General features: G+C 43.4%; 1 protein-coding gene and 1 pseudogene across 1 annotated transcript in view; both read left to right on the top strand.

Annotated features, from left to right (window-relative positions):
* The window catches only part of Ppid-ps7 (peptidylprolyl isomerase D, pseudogene 7), a 38,178-nt pseudogene extending 22,028 nt beyond the window's left edge, over positions 1-16,150 (top strand).
* Positions 1-18,025, top strand: part of Rtn1 (reticulon 1) — a 220,312-nt gene that overhangs the window by 150,281 nt on the left and 52,006 nt on the right.

Genomic DNA, 18,025 nt, shown 5'->3' with positions numbered 1-18,025 from the left:
TGCAAAATCCATATGACATACAGTCTGATATTTTAAGTCACCTATACCTCAGAAAAAAATAAATTATGAAGAAAGCCATCTTGTTAAGAAAAAAAATCAAGGAAATTAGAATAAAACATGAAGAGAAGTGGTAGCTGAGATTTATCGTTAAAAGCCCTGTGAGAGGATGGCTTATATCCCTTGAGGGGACAGCCCGCAAGGTAAGGCGCTTGTAGACAAAAGTTACAGTTTGGATCCCAGCCCCAACCTACAATGTGCATGTGGCTGCCCATGTTTTATCTCAACCTCCAGGAGGTGAAGCTATGGAATCCCAGACAAGATGGCTACCCAGAAGAGCCAACGAGCAGCTCTGAGTTCAGCAAGAGACCCTGCCCTTAGACACAAGGTGGAAACCCATGGAGGAAGACACACCTCTACACAAGTACACAGACACTCATGTGAGAGCACGTATGCACACAGATGCATGTGTCTCCACATCCAGGCATCCACTTAAAAACACTGAAGCAAGTCTAGGATGACCCAACAGATGTGGAAAGTTGTCTTCTGTTGGAGCAAGCAGAGGTTCCTCTCTTCCATGAGTCTAAACATCCTGGTTTGGTAAATATGGTCTAAGAGATAAGACTATGTTATACTGCAATAGGGGATTTACTATATACCATTCTGAATCTTGTTTGTCATGCAGTGATATGTGGATAATATAATACCTCAGATTATTATTTAGTTATTCTCTAATTCTGTAAATATAAGCTTTAAAATCACCCAATGGATAAACCAGAGAAGCCTTCATTGTGGCTCCTGGAATCTTATAAATCTAGACACCAGAATTGATGGGTAAAGCCAGTCCTAGAAAGAAAATGAGCAGTGGTAAAAGTGCTTTAGGGTTTTCAACTTTATCGTACAGATGATTTCTGAGTCACTGACAGTCAGTCAGCTTAACAGAGCTGCAGGCGCAAGAGGCATTCAGTGCAATCCAACTTCAAAGTCTGAACTGTGACCTTTCCATTGATTCGAAGTGTCCTGTGTTCACATCACTTCCACCCTCTCCACGCTGACTCCTCTAGTGTCCCCTCACTCTCAAATTCATGCCTTAGTTTTATACTTTTTATACAAAAGTTATTAAACAAAATGAACAAATCTGTAAATAGTTGCGAAACAGATCATTTAATGAAAACTAATAACTATAAGTGAAAAACAGAAAGTAAGGAGGAGGGTGGAAGACAGTGGTGGTGGAGGTGGTGGTGGAGGTGGTGGTGGTGGTGGTGGTGGTGGTGATGGTGGTGGTGGTGGTGGTGATGGTGGTGGTGGAGGTGGTGGTGGTGGTGGTGGTGGTGGAGGTGGTGGTGGTGGTGGTGGTGGTGGAGGTGGTGGTGGTGGTGATGGTGGTGGTGGTGATGGTGGTGGTGGAGGTGGTGGTGGTGGTGGAGGTGGTGGTGGTGGTGGAGGTGGTGGTGGAGGTGGTGGTGGTGGTGGTGGTGGTGGTGGTGGAGGTGGTGGTGGTGGTGGTGGTGGTGGTGGAGGGGAGGCTTGCGTTCTTCTTCTGGTGTGTAACCATACCTTTGCAAGGCAGTCATTTATTGTATATTTAGAGCCCTCAGAATTTCAGTCACCAAAACCATAAGCAAATAATTCAAAACATAGTCCCTGATAATAAGGACTGCACAAAGACTAACAAAACACAGGGATAGTCTTCCTAACGATGGGAACCGAAAGCCCAAGAGGAAATTAGATAGTTAATCGGTCTTTTTAATTCCAGACGAAAGCCAAGAGCACTTTTAATAAACTCGACTACCTGAGACTGAGGTCAGGGAATTAGAGAAGAGAGGAGCCTTTAGAGAGGCGACCACAGGGCTGGGCACCTACCCCTGCAGGAAGTTGGACCAAACAAGCAGGTCAGCAACTGCCTCACCTGGCAGGGGAACAAAGAACGTTTTCAGGAGTTGCGGTTAAAACTCACTGTGACATCTACTCCCACGGCAGCTACATCTCAGGAAAGTGTCTCAGGACTGGCCAGAAAGTGTAGCCTAAGTAAACATCTTTCAAGTTTATATAAATAATAATAATATAAGTAATATAATAAATTATATAATATATATTAAAAAATATGATGCATATAAAAATATATAATTATATATTGAAATATATATATTCAAAAAAGAAAAAGAAGAAAAGGAAATCCTAGCTCCGGATACTTAATAAACAGCATTTGTGCTGACCTCATCTTTTCAAAACGGCAGAGTTTGCTTTTCCTCATCACTCAGACCACAAATGCTCTATTTCCATGTTCCTTATCTAAGGCTGAGTCGGAAGTAGATTTAAAAAGAGCGGTGGCTGTTAATTTATAAAAGTTAATGCCACCTTTGTACACGTTTAAACAGATTAGCGTAATCATTCAGGGGGAAGAAGAGACGTGCCAGCTAGCCATTTCCCATGGAAAGAATGCAGGATTACATTTGGGAGGCGTCACAGTGTAAACTGAGAGATGCCCGGAGAAGGGGGCTGAGTTGGCCGGGTTATATTTCAACCAGTGTGTATCCCGAGTATTTTGAGTCACTTGACTTCCTGTCTCTTCTACAGAAACAAGCTCTGCCACTCTCAGAACCAAAGCCTCATTGTTCTGCTCCTCCCTCCCATTGCCTGTATCTTAAGTGCTGAGTAAAGAAGGTTCTATTAGGTAAAAGGTCCGGGGGTTGGGGGCGACTGCAGATCGCATGGACTGCAGCGGACTCCTTGGCCTATCACTTTAACCACAGGGCCCTTGAGGAACTGAGACAGGATCCACTCTTCTCTCCCACATTTCAGCACGTTCCCAGAACTTCTGTCCATTTCCATTTCATTATTTTATGCATATCGGTGTTTTGCCTGCATGAATGTCTGTGCACCACATGCATGCAGTGCTCAAAGGGGCCAGAAGAGGGCACTGGATCCCTGGAACTGGGGTTGCAGATGGTTGCGAGCCACCATGTGCGTACTGGAGCCTGTACCTGGGTCCTCTGCAAGAGCAGCCAGTGTGCTTACCCACTGAGCCGTCTGGCCACCTCTGTTCAACCCCTTTGTATTTTCAGCACCATGTACGAAGCATATATGTTTTAGGGACTTCTGATTTTTGGGTTCTAGGAAAACATTGTTCCACAGAAACAAACTGTTGTGATTCTCTCTTATGGCAAATCCAATTCCTAAATCTTGAGGGACTGTAAATCATAAAGGAAACAAAGGTCACATGAGAAACAATGAGGGTCAGGCATGGACACATGCCTGAAATCCCAGCACTTGAGAGAAAGACCCAGGAGGAGTTCAAGGCCTGCCTCGGTTACATAAGACCCTGTGTCAAAAAACAAAACAGCAAAAGAAGAAAGGAAAAACTGAAACGCTAAGTCCTTGATCTCTTGTTAGAGTTATGGATACTGAGGATAAAAAGAGAGGCAGAGAAAATAAAAGGATAGCATTAGGTATACACTATAAATATAAAATATATAAATAGAATTGTCATCTATAATGCAGTCGCTCGGGGTAACCTTCAGTCCTGTTTCTGTATAGGCTTAGATTTTTCAAAGCCTACTTTAAGAAGGGTTCTTAAACACTCTAACCTCCCTTTTAGACCACCACCCACCAGAGGTAGTGGAGAGGAAAGGTTAATAGGGCAAAGGAGGATGTGGACCTGTTTAGAAAGAGTTCTTTTCGGTGATTCCGATCTTTGTCGGCAGGATATCAGTGGTTCAGTTCCCAGGAATCGGCAGGGTTAGCTCTATTCACTTGTAAACACCTTTCATGAATCAGCAACATCAGGTCAACCCAGAAGAAACTGTGAGATTCTGTCAATCATCCCAAGTCCGCAGAAGTGGCAAGAAGCCGATGGAGTATCATGGGAAGTTCTTTGGTGCCTTTATCTCTACAAAGTCAGCAGAGAAAGCGAGGCAAACCAATGCCACCGCACCATCCACTGCCTGTTGGGTTACACTCACACCCGTGCCAAACAGCACGTGTCCTCTCTAGAGTCTGCTGGAGGAGTCACATGCTCCTTTTCCAGGCAACTGCCTTTAAAACACCACGTGTCTGCCTCAGCAAAACATCCTTTCATAAGAGTCTCCAGAAAAATCACCTCACACAACTGAGTCTCCAAAGAAACCAGAAATTTCCCCTTCGTTACTGTCTCTATTCTAACGCTAAATATGAAGCACATTATAAACCCTGTACCTAGGGCCCTGGAGAATTAGAACTACCCCTGTATGTATTGCATAAACATATCGATCATTTAAAGTTAATGTTAAAGTAGCTTTCCTATAAATGGTAACTTCTGTCTCTGTCCATATCCAATCTTTATTCAAAGAACCTTAATACAGGGTTTATATGAGTTACTTTGGAATTGCTCTTCTGAAAGGAAGCAAGAGAGTGGTCAGGTGACTGAGCTGGTGCCAGGACTTGCTATACAAGTCCGGCTGCACAAATTTGATCCCTAGAACCCACATTAAGGCAGAAAGAGAGAAATGGCTTTACAAAATTGTCTCTCACCTGCATATACACACGGTGGAGTGCACACTCCTGCACTCACACCTCCATATACACACAATGTCATGCACACTCCTGCACTCACACCTCCATATGCACACAATGGCATGCCCACTCCTGCATTTATACTGCATATGCACTCAATGGCATGCACACTCCTGCACTCACACATCCACTCCATGCATGCATATATTATCCTTGCAACCCCATCTCTCCCTGTCCAAACTCTGAAAGCCAACATGATTCAGATACTTCTTAGAATTCACCATTGAGCTCAAGGACTGAGATAGATTTAGATACATAGTCCATGTGCCTCTGTTACATATGCAGAGGAGGACCCGAGGGCCTGTGGGTGTCTGTGAGCACACATATACACACACACAGAGAGAGAGATTGAGAGAGAGAGAGGGAGGGAGAGAGAGAGAGAGAGAGAGAGAGAGAGAGAGAGAGAGAGAGAGAGAGATACATCTCTGACTGGTATTAAAAGGGGTTTTGTTATTTTGGATTTTGCACAACAGCAATTAAGCACATTTAGCAGCAGTTATCTACTTTGGAAGACTTTTGTGACTACCTCGAAACACAAACAACAAAAAGTGTTCCATGTATCCAGGAGCAAAGCTGCTAGGAGGCATAGCCAAGAGCTTTCTTAGTGACTTGGTGGTTCCATCAGGAGTGCTCTCAGCTGCCATGGTGACAGGTACCATGGAGACAGCCATGCTTTGTCAGATGCATCCCAGAGGATTCTGGGTATGCAGCAGTTGGGGGAGAATTGCACTCTTGCTACTCTGTGGAGATTGTACAACACTGTGAGATTTACAGTATGCAAGCCTTAGTTTAGACTCTGTGGATCTAGGGTTTGTTTTAAATATTTGTTTGCTTATTGGGGTGAAAGTACCTGTATGCATATGACACAATATTCCCATAGAAGGCAGAAGGCTTACAGTTTATAGGAGTCATTTTTCTGCTTGTACCGTGTGAGTTCCAGGGATTGAACTCAGGTTGTCAGGCTTGAAAGCAATTGCCTTCACCCTATGAAACATCTTGCCAGCCCAGCAGCTCTAGCTGTGTTCTTTCCTCTTCCTTCCTTCCTTCCTTCTTTCCTTCCTTCCTTCCTTCATTCCTTCCTCTTTCTCTCTTTCTTTTCTTTCTTTCATTCTTTTCCTTCTTCCTTCCTTCCTTTTTTCTTCTCTCTGTTTGTATAACTGCCTGCACACATGTGCAACAAACAAGCAAACCTAACATACCCAAAACAAAAATAAGAAAAGGTTACAATATTCAGTCCAATATCTATGTGGAATCTACAGAAAACTGTATCATATTCGGGATACCTGGAGCTTCCAATGCCTTTGGCAATAGGTAACATTTGCAGTGTGAATTACTCAAGTCCCTAGGCAAGCCCCAGACTTTAATGACACAGTTTATGTCTCATTAGTCAGACCAATGTTAATTCTGACCATGTTAGTGCATCTTTTCCAAATACCGTTTTGCCTTGCAATCCGATCTCTCTCTTCAAACTCTGGGAGCCAACATGATTCAGATGCCCTCTACTGATTCTTAGAATTCACCTTTGAACTCAAGGATTGAGAAAGATTTATATACGTAGTCCATGTGCCTCTGACCGTGATCTTTAAAGTTACATGTGCAAAGGAGGACCCAGGAGCCCTGTGAATGGCAGATTTCCAGTCCCCACTTCTGATTTCGTAAGCCATCCAGAATCAGTCATTTTACTAATGGCCTCTGATGCTTTTGAAACTGTTGATCTGAGGGAGCAGCACACTAGCCTTTCCCATGTCTGCAGTCCCAAACACAGTGGAGACAATGAGATTCCTGCCTCAGTGCCTGGTCGCCCAGCACAGAGCCTTCAGCTCTGAGGCCCCAGCATGGGGAAAGCAGCCTTCAGCATTGACAAAGGAGGAGCTAAAGGATACAGAAAAGCCTGCCCTTCGCTGTGTTTTTGTCTGAGCCAGTGTGTCTTATCAGCAATGATCCAGGTGTGGAAATCCACTTTTATTTCTCACACTGTAGAACTAAGACATACACTGAACAAAGACTAGTCCCACGCTCTTGAAGCAAGGGAAAGTTTGGGTTTTCTATTTGTTCTCAGAAGGTCAGGAAGGAGTAGCTAAAATGATGGCACCGAGAGGCTTTATCAGTAGCATGTAATCTTTAGATAAAACGTCAGGGAAGACCCTTTTCATACTTCCGTTGCAGCCCTCTCCACCACTAGCACTGGCTGCCTTCCACATCTTCTCCAAGCTGGACTTATCCCCTCGGCTTGCTTTCCAGCATTTGTAAGGCAGCCTTGTTCTCTTCTTGGCAATCCGAGCGAAGCTATCTCGGCCCACAGCATGGCAGTCATTGTTGTAAATAGCATTGACTAATTTATCCTTCTAAAATGCTTAGAATAGCATTTAGACGCCAAGATGCTCAGAGTGGGGAAAGTGTGTTATTTTTGTAAGAAATACTATTTTAGGGGACACTGAACACCAAGAGACAGAAATGGGCTGTTAGGTTTTGCTAGGAAATTTCCAAGCAAAAACTAAAACCAATGTTTCTACTTTTCCTGAGGGGGATAGCTGGTCACTGCTCCCTTGGTCTTGAACGGGGTCATGCTTTCTGATTCAGTGACCTCCTGAAGCCAGGCATAGGTGAGCAATGAGCAAGTGTTTAGCAGACTCAAGAGAAGGACAGGTGTGTGTCTCCCTCCCACCCCCATTTCCTGTATGACCCAGGGCCACAGCTTTCTTTGCCAAAATAACAATGCCCCATCCTTTGTCCTTCTATCGTCTTCCTCCTTAAGGTCGGGTTCTTGTTTGTTTATTAGCTTTGTTTTGTGATTAGTGATCTCTCATCTTAGGCTGAGGATGTAGCTCAGCTGGCAGAGTGCTTACCCAAGATTCATGAAGTTCTAGAATTGCTCTCCAGCACCACAGAAACTGGGCTGAATGCTGCACACCTGTAATCTCAGCACTCAGGAAACAGAAGAAGATGAGAAGTTCAGACTGTCTTTGGCTATATAGTGAGTTCGAGGCCAGCCTGGATACAGGAGACCTCTGTCTCCAAAAAAATAACAAAACAAAAAATAAAACAAAAAACAAAAAGTACAATCAATCTTTTCACTTTATTTTCTTTAGTTTCTCTACAGTTCTTAATCTTATCTACTTAATGCATTATTCCACTCTTAAATCTCTCTTGTGTCTCCTAGAAAGCAAACTTGGCCATTTCTTGTGTCTTTATTGTTTTTAATCTCCAAAGGATAGCAACTGTCTGAAGAAACTGTCGTGAGCAATCTAAGGCACCTATGACAAAAGCCAAGCCATGCTATGCAAGGGCGAGCATGGGCAGATTGGCATTGGGATGCCCAGGAACCTATGTAAATGCTGAGTACATGGTGTTATGCCTTTGTCTTGGGGCTTTACTGCTGTGAACAGATACCATGATCATGGCAACTCTTATGAAGGAAAATATTTCATCGGGGCTGGCTTGCAGTTCAGAGGTTTACTTCATTATTGTCACGATGGGGAGCACGGTGGCATGCAGGCAGGTGCTGGAGAGGTAGCTGAGAGCTCTACATCTGGATCAGCAGGCATCAGAAAGAAAGAGTGACACTAGACCTGATTTGAGCATCAGAAACCTCAAAGCCCACCCTTAGCAACTCATTTTCTCCAACAAGGCCACGCCTCTCAATAGTGCCACTCCCTGTGGGTCTATGGGGGCCATTTTCATGCAAACCACCAAAGCCTTGGGAGGTTGAGTCAAGGTATTCCCAAAGCAAGCTGGCTAATGAGACTAGTTATAGCTAGCTCTGGGTTTCACCAAGAGACCCTGCCTCAGTGCATAAAGTGTAAGAGCAGTGGAGGGTGATTCTTCTGAGAGCACAGACTCATGAATACACACATGCAGATATGTGTACCTACACACATGCAAAACAATGTCTATCAATACAAAATGACAAAAAGAGGCAGAGTGGCCGAGGAAGATTACAGACGTCAAGCTTAGGCCTTAACAGGCATGTGCAAGCTTGCATACGCACCTGTAAGTACACATAATGCACACCTGTATTCACACACACACACACACATACACACACACACACACACACACACACACACACACACACACACACAGCTTTTACGCTTGGCTTTCTTTTGGATGTCCTTTTTATATATCCTCACCTGGCTTGAGCTCAAGATGTTTTAGAAAGTGGCCACCTTTCACTGCCTTTAAATCATCTCTTCCAGCTGTGTCCCTTAATACCAACTGGAACCCAGACATTTAGAATAAACCGATGTGTGCCATTCGCCCCTTTACATTCCACCACCCAATTGTAGAACACCTGTCTGTATTCACCCTCATTGCTGCTGCTCTTAGCACGTGACAAGAGCATGACACATTCCTCAGCTCCTGGCTCAGTTAAAACTCAGAACATGTGCAGAGCACAAACACGTTTGCCACAGCTTGGAAAGCCTCACGCAGGTAGCTCTCTGGCCAGGTTAACTGACACAACCAGAAAGTATGATGAAGATATAACATTTTCTCTAAAACAGCAAATCCCTCTCTTGTGAACTTCCAACTCGTGCAGAAAACAAGACACACAGGAGGATGGGGATAAAATGGGTGTGGTTCTATAAAGGCAGAGATCTTGTGGTGTGGGAACCATTTGGGAACTTTGCTTACCTGATGGAAACTGAATAGGTGATAGCTCTATAGACAATAATGTGGTAGAGAATTTAACACACAGACATATGCTCACACACACACACTCTTACACTCACACCCATACACACACACTCACACACACACTCATGCACACATATGCACACACTTACACACACACTCATACACACACACTCACACTCACACACTCAGACTCACACACACTCACACACACTCACACACACTCACACACACACACAGACACACACACAGACACACACACACACACACACACACACGGGGTGGGAGGGTTGAGTACAAGGATACAAGGCTAGAAAAACTGAATCTCAACTGGGAACTGATTCACTATCCATGCCCCAGTTATGAGATTATTGTTCAATTGTCATTTGAATCTGAAATGTTCCCCCACAGTCTATGTTTTGAAGACTTGTACCCTATTTGGTGACACTATTTTGAGAGTTTCTGGAGACCTTGAGAGGTCTTCTGAAGGAAATAGGTCACTAGAGGTGTGTTCTTGGTAGAACACTCCACCCAGCTACTTCCTAGTTCTCTCTGCTTCCTGGTCTCCCTTGATGCAGACAGCCATCTATACCGCCCCATGCCCCACTCATGGTGTTTAGCCGAGTGTATGAAAACCAAGCAACTATGCCAGAAACTTCTGAAACGAGAAGGCAAACTTTCTGTGAGGCATTTTGTCACTGTAAGTCAAAATAGTTGATTTTGCAAAATGTCAGCACTGGCTGAAAGAAACTGCATAACATGTGGGAAGGGTATCTTTGTGTTATTTCTTACAATTACAAGTTTTTCAGTAAATGCTACAATTTCAAAAGTGAAAGTTAAGAAGACAGAGAATGCAAATCACAAAAGGAAAAGGGATTCAGTTAGAGTACATTCTCTAATTTTATGTCAAAATTTACTTTAAGCTTCTTTCTTAAGAAAAGCAGTTAAGACAAAAAAGAAAAGTTTTGTATTATTTAATATCCATTCAATATATAATGAATAAAGTAAGCATCATTATCTAATAAAATATACAGCTTAAGCAAGTCAACACTTAACTTGAATATCAATTATAAAATTATTTTCCCCATGGTGTGTTCATATGATGTAAAGAAACAATATAGTAATTCCCCTTAGAACTGTAAGTGTTTTTATTCATGTGTGTGAGCACTCGTGTACATGCTGGTACACAAGTATGCACACACCTGTGTATATGTGGAAGCCTGGTGACAAGCTCAGTTTTTTCAAACGTAACATTATTTTTTCCAGCAGTCTCTCACTGGTCTGGGGTTCACTCAGTAACAGACTAGGCTTGCCAAACAGTGAGCTCCAGAGATCTGCCCGTGCCTCATGTTCCGTGATATTTGATCGTACTGCGGAAAAATCTGTTTTGGTTGTGGTGTGGCTCAGCCCTAGAACACACCTTTAATCCAAGAGCTTTCTGCTTGAATAGTGTAGACAGGATTGAATAAAGCCAACCACAGGTCAAGAAGCAGAGCAAGCAACCAGTTGACAAGAAGTGAACCTAGGATTAGTAAGACAAAACCATAGAGAGTAAGAGGAAGTCAGGAGGAGGGATCTAGAGAGGAACAGGAAGTAGAAGGGCAGGGACACTCCTTGTCAAGGAGGTCGCGAGACTGTGAAAGAAGGGCATTCCTGTCGGGATGTAGGCTGAGGAGGCTGGTCAATTGAGTGCTTTCTCTGCCTCTCTGAGCTACTAAGCTTTCACCCCAGCATCTGGCTCCTGAGGCTTCATTGGTAAAACCGAAAGATTGAGATTTTGTTAAAAAACAACAGTCCTATTCTTCACTGGTGGGTACCACTGGTGGGATTAATAAGTACCACGCAGGCTTTTTTTTTAATGTGAGTTCTGAGGATCCAGCTCGGGTTCTCATAGTTTACTGACTGAGCTAAACTCCCAGTCCCTCTTAGAACTTCCCTGCCCTGGTTCGAGCTACAGTAGCATAGTATTTTCCTGGCTGTCAGTCATCCTCTGGTAAATCTACATTTAAATTTCTGTCATTTATCTATGTGTGCTATACCTCCCGTTTCCTAGTGATGAACCTAGCTAGGGTCAGAAAAGGCAGAGGATGTAAATAGTGATGCTGGTAAGTAGTCGTGTCAGGACTCTGTCCAACTCACTGCTGCATTTGCCCAAACTAGATTCCATTCCAAAGCCCAGAGAGAAGGAAGGCCGACTTGAGAGACTTGTAAAGACCACTCTGCCATCCCGGTGATAATAGGTTGTAGCTACATGGTGCCTATTTCAAGAAAGGAAAAGGCAGGAATCGGACTCGGATGTCAGAAGTACAGTACGCGAGGTTCCTGTTCAGTGTGTAGGAGCAGCTGAAGTACAACCACACATCAGTTCCCCCTGAGTCCAGGCGAGCTGCTCCATGACCAGCTCCATGACATGCTGAGGGAATAGCCTTGGTGCTGTTCCCCAGTCTGGACCCGGGCCTCCCTGGGATCAATTCTGCAGACTCTTGTCTGCACTCTGACCTCCCGGGCACAGAGAGTGTGTGGTGGTTAGGAAATGTCAGTAGATGGTAATGCAGCCTGGGGCCACAAGGAGCTCTGAAGCCAGACAAACTTAGATCTGAAATCCTCCTCCTCAAATACAGTGAGAAGGTAAAGAAAAGGGCAGTGACTCTTGGCATTTTCTCAGAAGTGTGGCCTTTTCATAAGTTTGAAAGACAAATGCCTTTTCAAATCTTAGATAACAGCCCTTTCTCCTGCTATGTATGCATTTCTGCACCCCTGTACAGTGACCAGAATAGTGAGTCAACACTGCAGCCACTTAAAAGTGAGGAGATTGTGTGACGGCTGTGCTCGGTGTGTTGGTCAGTAAGGACACCGCCTCCAGGCATGTGAGGTAGCTTAGAACTGAAAGTTTTTAAAAGAATGTCATGTGTGCGGAACTTTCCAAATTCATCAGTATTTTAGTGAGAGTTGCTTTGAAAGCATTTCAAGGAAGCCATTTCTTACTAAATGCATTCTGAAGTGACTCTCAGATCACCTCCAAAAGTTACTGCATATTACTGCCTTTGGATGTCGCTATCTTTGAGGAAAACACACTAGCAGAGAAGACTAAGTTTTGCTGAACGAATATCATCTGGTCATGGTTTTTTACGTTCAAGACTTAAGGAACTTGCTTGTAAACATCTTTGAGTCACTCAACATGAGCTAGGACATGCTATTTCCACTATTATGAAAGAAGAAATGCATTTCTGACTTCTGAAACTTCTAGATCAGTCTATCTCCTGAACACAGACACTGAGCAATTATTAAATGTGTGTGTGTGTGTGTGTGTGTGTGTGTGTGTGTGTGTGTGTGGTGCTTGGTGTGTGCATGCTCATCTTCAGGAGGCAAACCCACACAATCTTACTGCTTCTGTTCCTTTTGAGCTCCTGGGGTGCGTGCTACTGGATTTTAGAGTGGGCTTGCCCACAGCACTTTTGCAATAATCCACCATTTTTGTCTTCTTACTTTTTTTCCTAACACAAATGCACTCCTGAAGTTCTTCGCCTTAAATAGTGAGGTTGGCTTTGTGAATTCGTGCGTTCTCTGAGGGGAAAAAAAAAATTCACTGCTGCTTGGGTAGCTTCCCAAACTTTAAGATTATTACTTTAAAAAAAATTAGAAGAACTCCCTAGATTAGGGGAAGTTTGCAAAGTTGCAACTGTCTGCAAAACTCTACCACTGCGCTGTTAATGTTTAATGAGATCATTATTTTCAATCTAGTTTCCAGTCTTTGTTCATTAATGCACGTTCAGCAAAAGAGACCCTTTTGATGACTTTATGCAGCGGGACGCTGCTTCAAAATCAGCCTCTCCCTTCTGAGATGATTTATTGAAAATGTTTAGCTTACATTGATGTACAAAGCAATTTTTCATAGTAAGCACCCATTCGGTTATTCTGGTGGCTGTTGCACTCTGTCAAGATGGTCAGTGATGGCCTTCACAGAGCATTCCTAACTCATCCATAGCTAGGAGGAGGTGTTGCTCCTCCCTGTGCCAAGGACACAAGGAAAAATGTTCAACCAGGCCACCCTGATGCTTACCCAGTATGTCTATTACTAGGAAAGCTTGGGCTGGCAGATGAGAGAAGAATCAGTCAGTATCAGTGTGAACTATAGAACCACCCCTGAGCTGAGCAATGTTTACATCCATAACCCAGACACAGAATACACCATCCAAGAACTGTCAGCAGAAGAATTTTTAAATTAAGCTTTTTCTTATGAATGTTAGGACACTACATTTTGAAAGATATCAATAATGCATTGATAAAGGCTGTCTCCTAATCTCCACAATTGAATCTAGTTCATAGTGTGTTACTTATCACTGTGACCAGAGACTTGGCAAGCAACTAAGGGCAAATGGTTTATTTTAGCTCAAGACTTCCAGTGACTCAGTCTGTCATAGTAGGCCAGGCCTGTCCCTACTGTTTCAATTCAGCCACCCAGGCCCCACTTCCTACAGACTCCACAGAATCATCCTACACACAATCCAGGACCCAAGCACTCAAAACGTAAGCCTGTAAGAGGGGTGGGGATTTCAGAATCAAACCATAGCAGACAGAGTTGACCAGAGAATGTTTTAATCACACGAGTGGCTCAGAAACATGAGGTCACATGTGTGATTAGTGTTTAAAGTTGTAGAGGGAACTCACTGATAAGAGATTGATGGCATTAGAAGAATTAGACTAACAAGACCTAGGGAAAGGGACATACCTCATCACATAGGGCCATAGGAATGCATTTTGTTTTGATCAAGAGACAGAACCAACAAGGAAAAGGCATTGGGAGGGGAAGCCCAGCAGAGGGAGCAGCTTAGGACTAGTTATTGTAAAGTATTCTAGAGGGTTTTGGACAATGGTGAGCTTTGACTGAGTCATACCTAGGCATGGGGAAATATAGGGAGAAGAAATATTGTCTAGGTGTGTGAGTTTAGCTTGTGTATATGAATTCTGTTTGCAAGGAAGTAATTTTACTCTTAAGAAATTAGCCAGCCATTGGGAAGAGCATTCTCTTCCGTAATCATCACACGCTGGTTAGAGTGGTTGTTACAAACAAACAAACCAGCTGAGCAAAGGGAGCTATACACCACCAGTAGGAAAGCAAATGACTGCAGTCATGGTGGAGAACAGGGCGAAGTGCCTAAAACTCTAAAATTAGATCAGCATAGAATGCAACAACACCAGTTCTGAATGGTTCCAATGGGAGCAAAACCAGCAGAGCAAAGAGATTCGGGATGACTGGGTTTGCTGCATATATATACTGCATATATGGTATATATAATATTTACCCTATACTATACACAATTATTAACATCTATAATATGTATTATATATAATGCAGCATATAGATGCACCATAGAATTTTATTCAGTCACCAAGATGAATAAAATCATGTTATTTGCCATGAAATGGATGGAGCCTAAGGACAGGAAACTGGGTCTGACATGTTCTCTCCCGCAGGTGGAAGCTGATGACAAATGTAACAAGACGTTGAACTGATACGGAATGGTCATTGCTAAAGGCAGAGGAGAGAAGGGGGCTGCATTTAGTCAGGGCCTGCTATATGTGCATAATCCAGAACACACCCCACTACTGTGTCCAATTGATATATGCAATCAGACTTCTAACTTAAAAGGCATGTAGCTAAATGAAGATTATTAGGAGAAACATGAGAGACATGCGGTAGAGTTTGAGCTCCTCTTGCGCACGAGGCACTTGTGTCCCGCTTTCCAACGCCAGCAGTGAAGATGTCCCACCCATCATCCCCAGCAGCCTTGCAATTCCAAGAACCCACGAGTCTTCTTTGATGTGGACATCGGCAGGGAGCGAGTTGGATGAATTGTTTTAGAATTGTTTGCAGATATTGTTCCTAAAACTGCAGAAAATTTTTGTGCACAGTGTACAGGAGAAAAGGACACTGGATCGACAGCTGGGAAACCTCTGCATTTTAAAGGATGTCCTTTCCACAAAATTATTAAGAAATTTGTGATTCAGGGTGGAGACTTCTCAAATCAGAATGGGACAGGTGGAGAAAGTATTTATGGTGAAAAATTTGAAGATGAGAATCTTCATTATAAACATGATTGGGAGGGTTTGCTGAGCATGGCAAATGGAGGCCCCAATACAAATGGTCTTCAGTTCTTTATCACAACAGGTCCAACTCCTCATGTGGATGGGAAACGTGTGGTATTTGGTCAAGTAATAAAAGGACTAGGTGTGGCAAGGATGCTTAAAAACGTAGAAGTGAATGGTGGAAAACCTGCCAAACTCTGTTATTGCAGAATGTGGAGAATTGAAGGAAGGGGATGACTAGGGAATATTCCCCAAAGATGGCTCTGGGATAATCAGCCAGATTTCCCCAAGGATGCAGATACAGATTTAGAAGATGTAGATTAAATTTTATTAATATCTGAAGACTTGAAAAAACATTGGAAATACTTTTTTTCAAGTCTCAGAACTGGGAGATGGCTATTAAAAAATTATTAAAGGTTTTAAGGTACATGGATTGTTCAAAGGCTGTTATTGAGAAAGCAGATCTATCCAGACTGCAACCTCTAACCTTAAGTTGTGTGCTGAATGTTGGCGCTTGCAAATTGAAGATGTCAAATTAGCAGGGGGCAATTGACAGTCGCTTGGAGGCTCTTGAAATGGACCCTTCAAACACTAAAGCACCATAAGGAAAAGCGCAAGGATAGCAAGGATTGAAAGAATATGATCAAGCATATGATTAAGCTGATCTTAAGAAGGCACAGGAAATAGCCCCAGGAGATAAAGCTATCCAGGCAGAATTGCTTAAAGTCAAACAAATGATAAAGGCACAGAAAGATAAAGAGAAGGCAGGGTATGCAAAAATGTTTGCTTAATAAGGATTAAAGTTTCCTTAACTATTATACATTGATAATATAAAGGACAATGTATATTACTGTCTACATGATCCCTGATGTGTTTCCCTTGATCTTTGTCGTTGTTTACATAGCAGTGCTGACCGGTTCCTTCTTAATAAAGTGTTACGAATTAAAAAAAGAAAAGAAAAGACAAGAAAAGTGAATAGCTAATGTGCACAGAGGAGGTGTATAGTAAAAAAAAAGATATCAAAATACACGATGAAGAAAATAAGAATGATTAGCATATGATAAGGTTTTAATAGTCTGATATTCATTTGGCTTATCAGAGTGCTGTTTGTCCAGTCCCATCAATATAACTGACATTAGCCTTCTTTTTTTTCTTTTCTTTTTTATTATTTTTATTGGATATTTTATGTATTTACAGTTCAAGTGTATTCCCATTTACCCTCTCTCTCATCTCCCCTCTCCTCCTCACAGCTTCCAAGAAGATGCTCTCACTCCTATTCAACCCCTCCCACTTCAATGTTCTGACCTTCCCCTACACTGGGGAAATGAGCTTTCATAGGACCAAGGGCTTCTTTTCCTATTGATGCCAGACAATGCCAACCTCTACTGCATATGGAGCTGGAGCCGTGGGTCCCTCCGTGTGTACTCATTGATTGGTGGTTTACTCTCTGGGAGCTTGGGGAGAGGCAGGTCTGGACCAATATTGATGTTCTTTCTATGGGGTTGCAAACTGACATTAGCCTTCTTACACATGTTTTGTCCTACTGTATTGTATTTTGGAATGGATATTTTGGAAACTTTTTGTCGCTTCTCACCTTCTTCCCTCTTTCCAACCACATCGCCCATAACATATTTTATCTGTGCTTGAAAGAAGAACAAAAACAAAGCAAAGACTGTGCTCTTTCCTGTGAACCAACCAGTGACTGGCAAATGTCAGGCATCCCCCTGGGCAGAGGGCAGGGATGTGGTGTGAGCCATCGATGAGGAATGATTGGTGGGACCTGCGGACCTCAGAAACCAACCCCAGTTATGAACCTGGGAAGCCCAGTGGGGGGTTTCTTAGAGGGGTGCCCGGAAGGAGGCCAGGAACAGGAGAGCTGGAAGCTGGGGGTGCCCAGGGGCTTAGGAAAGGCATCGCCCCCTGTGCCAGAAGCTGTGTGCTGTTAGCGACTGGGCTGGAGAACAAAGCCAGCCTGGGACTGAGTTAAGCAGAAATCCAGGCTGCTCTTTAATGCTGCCAGGCTGCCCCTGGCAGATCGTGCCCAGCAGGTTGGCAAATGAAGCTGGATTGTAGCCTGTACTGTTCTAGGTACATGGCTGAAGCCTCCTAGAGATGGCTCTTTTTTCATTTTTCCCTCCTTGTTTCTGATTTTGTCTTATGAGAACTGTTTCACAGACCCCAAAACACCCATTTTTAACAGAATGTAAATGATCTATATTCGGTCTAGTCACAAAGTTACGTGACCATCCAATTTCAAAGCAGTTCATTTTCCTCAAAAGAAACCCTGTCTGTCAGCCGTCACATTTCATTTCCCATCCTTGGCCCAGTCTACTTCCTATCCTGCCTGCCTCACCTGAGGATTTCATGTACACAGAATTGCTGAAGCAACCTCGATGGTGCTGGCTCCCACTCTTACATCTTCAAGACTTGTCCACCTTTTAGCTCCCACAGTGCTTCCTTCTTATAGAGCCAAGTCTCCAATCAGAAGAGGCTTCCCCAGAGATCTCTCAGCCCCTGGTGCAGGCAGGGTAGGAATTGATAAAGCCCAAACACACAATCACATCCCACCAGGGGGAGACGTTTCGAAAGATTCAGTTCGGTTTATTAAACAAATTTATTTCCCATTGTGAAACAAGCTGCCTCCCCAAGCTGCCTGTACGGCCACATGGATGTGCTTGGCCCAGGCTGGGGCAGTTAGGTAATTAGCTAAAACCAGGACAGAATGGAGTTACGTTGTGTCGACGCCTGCGCCGCCAGT

Source organism: Rattus norvegicus, chromosome 6, assembly GCF_021556685.1.
Source record: "Rattus norvegicus strain SHRSP/BbbUtx chromosome 6, alternate assembly SHRSP_T2T, whole genome shotgun sequence".
NCBI classification, from domain to species: Eukaryota; Metazoa; Chordata; class Mammalia; order Rodentia; family Muridae; genus Rattus; species Rattus norvegicus.
This window is presented reverse-complemented; position numbering and strand designations above follow the sequence as displayed.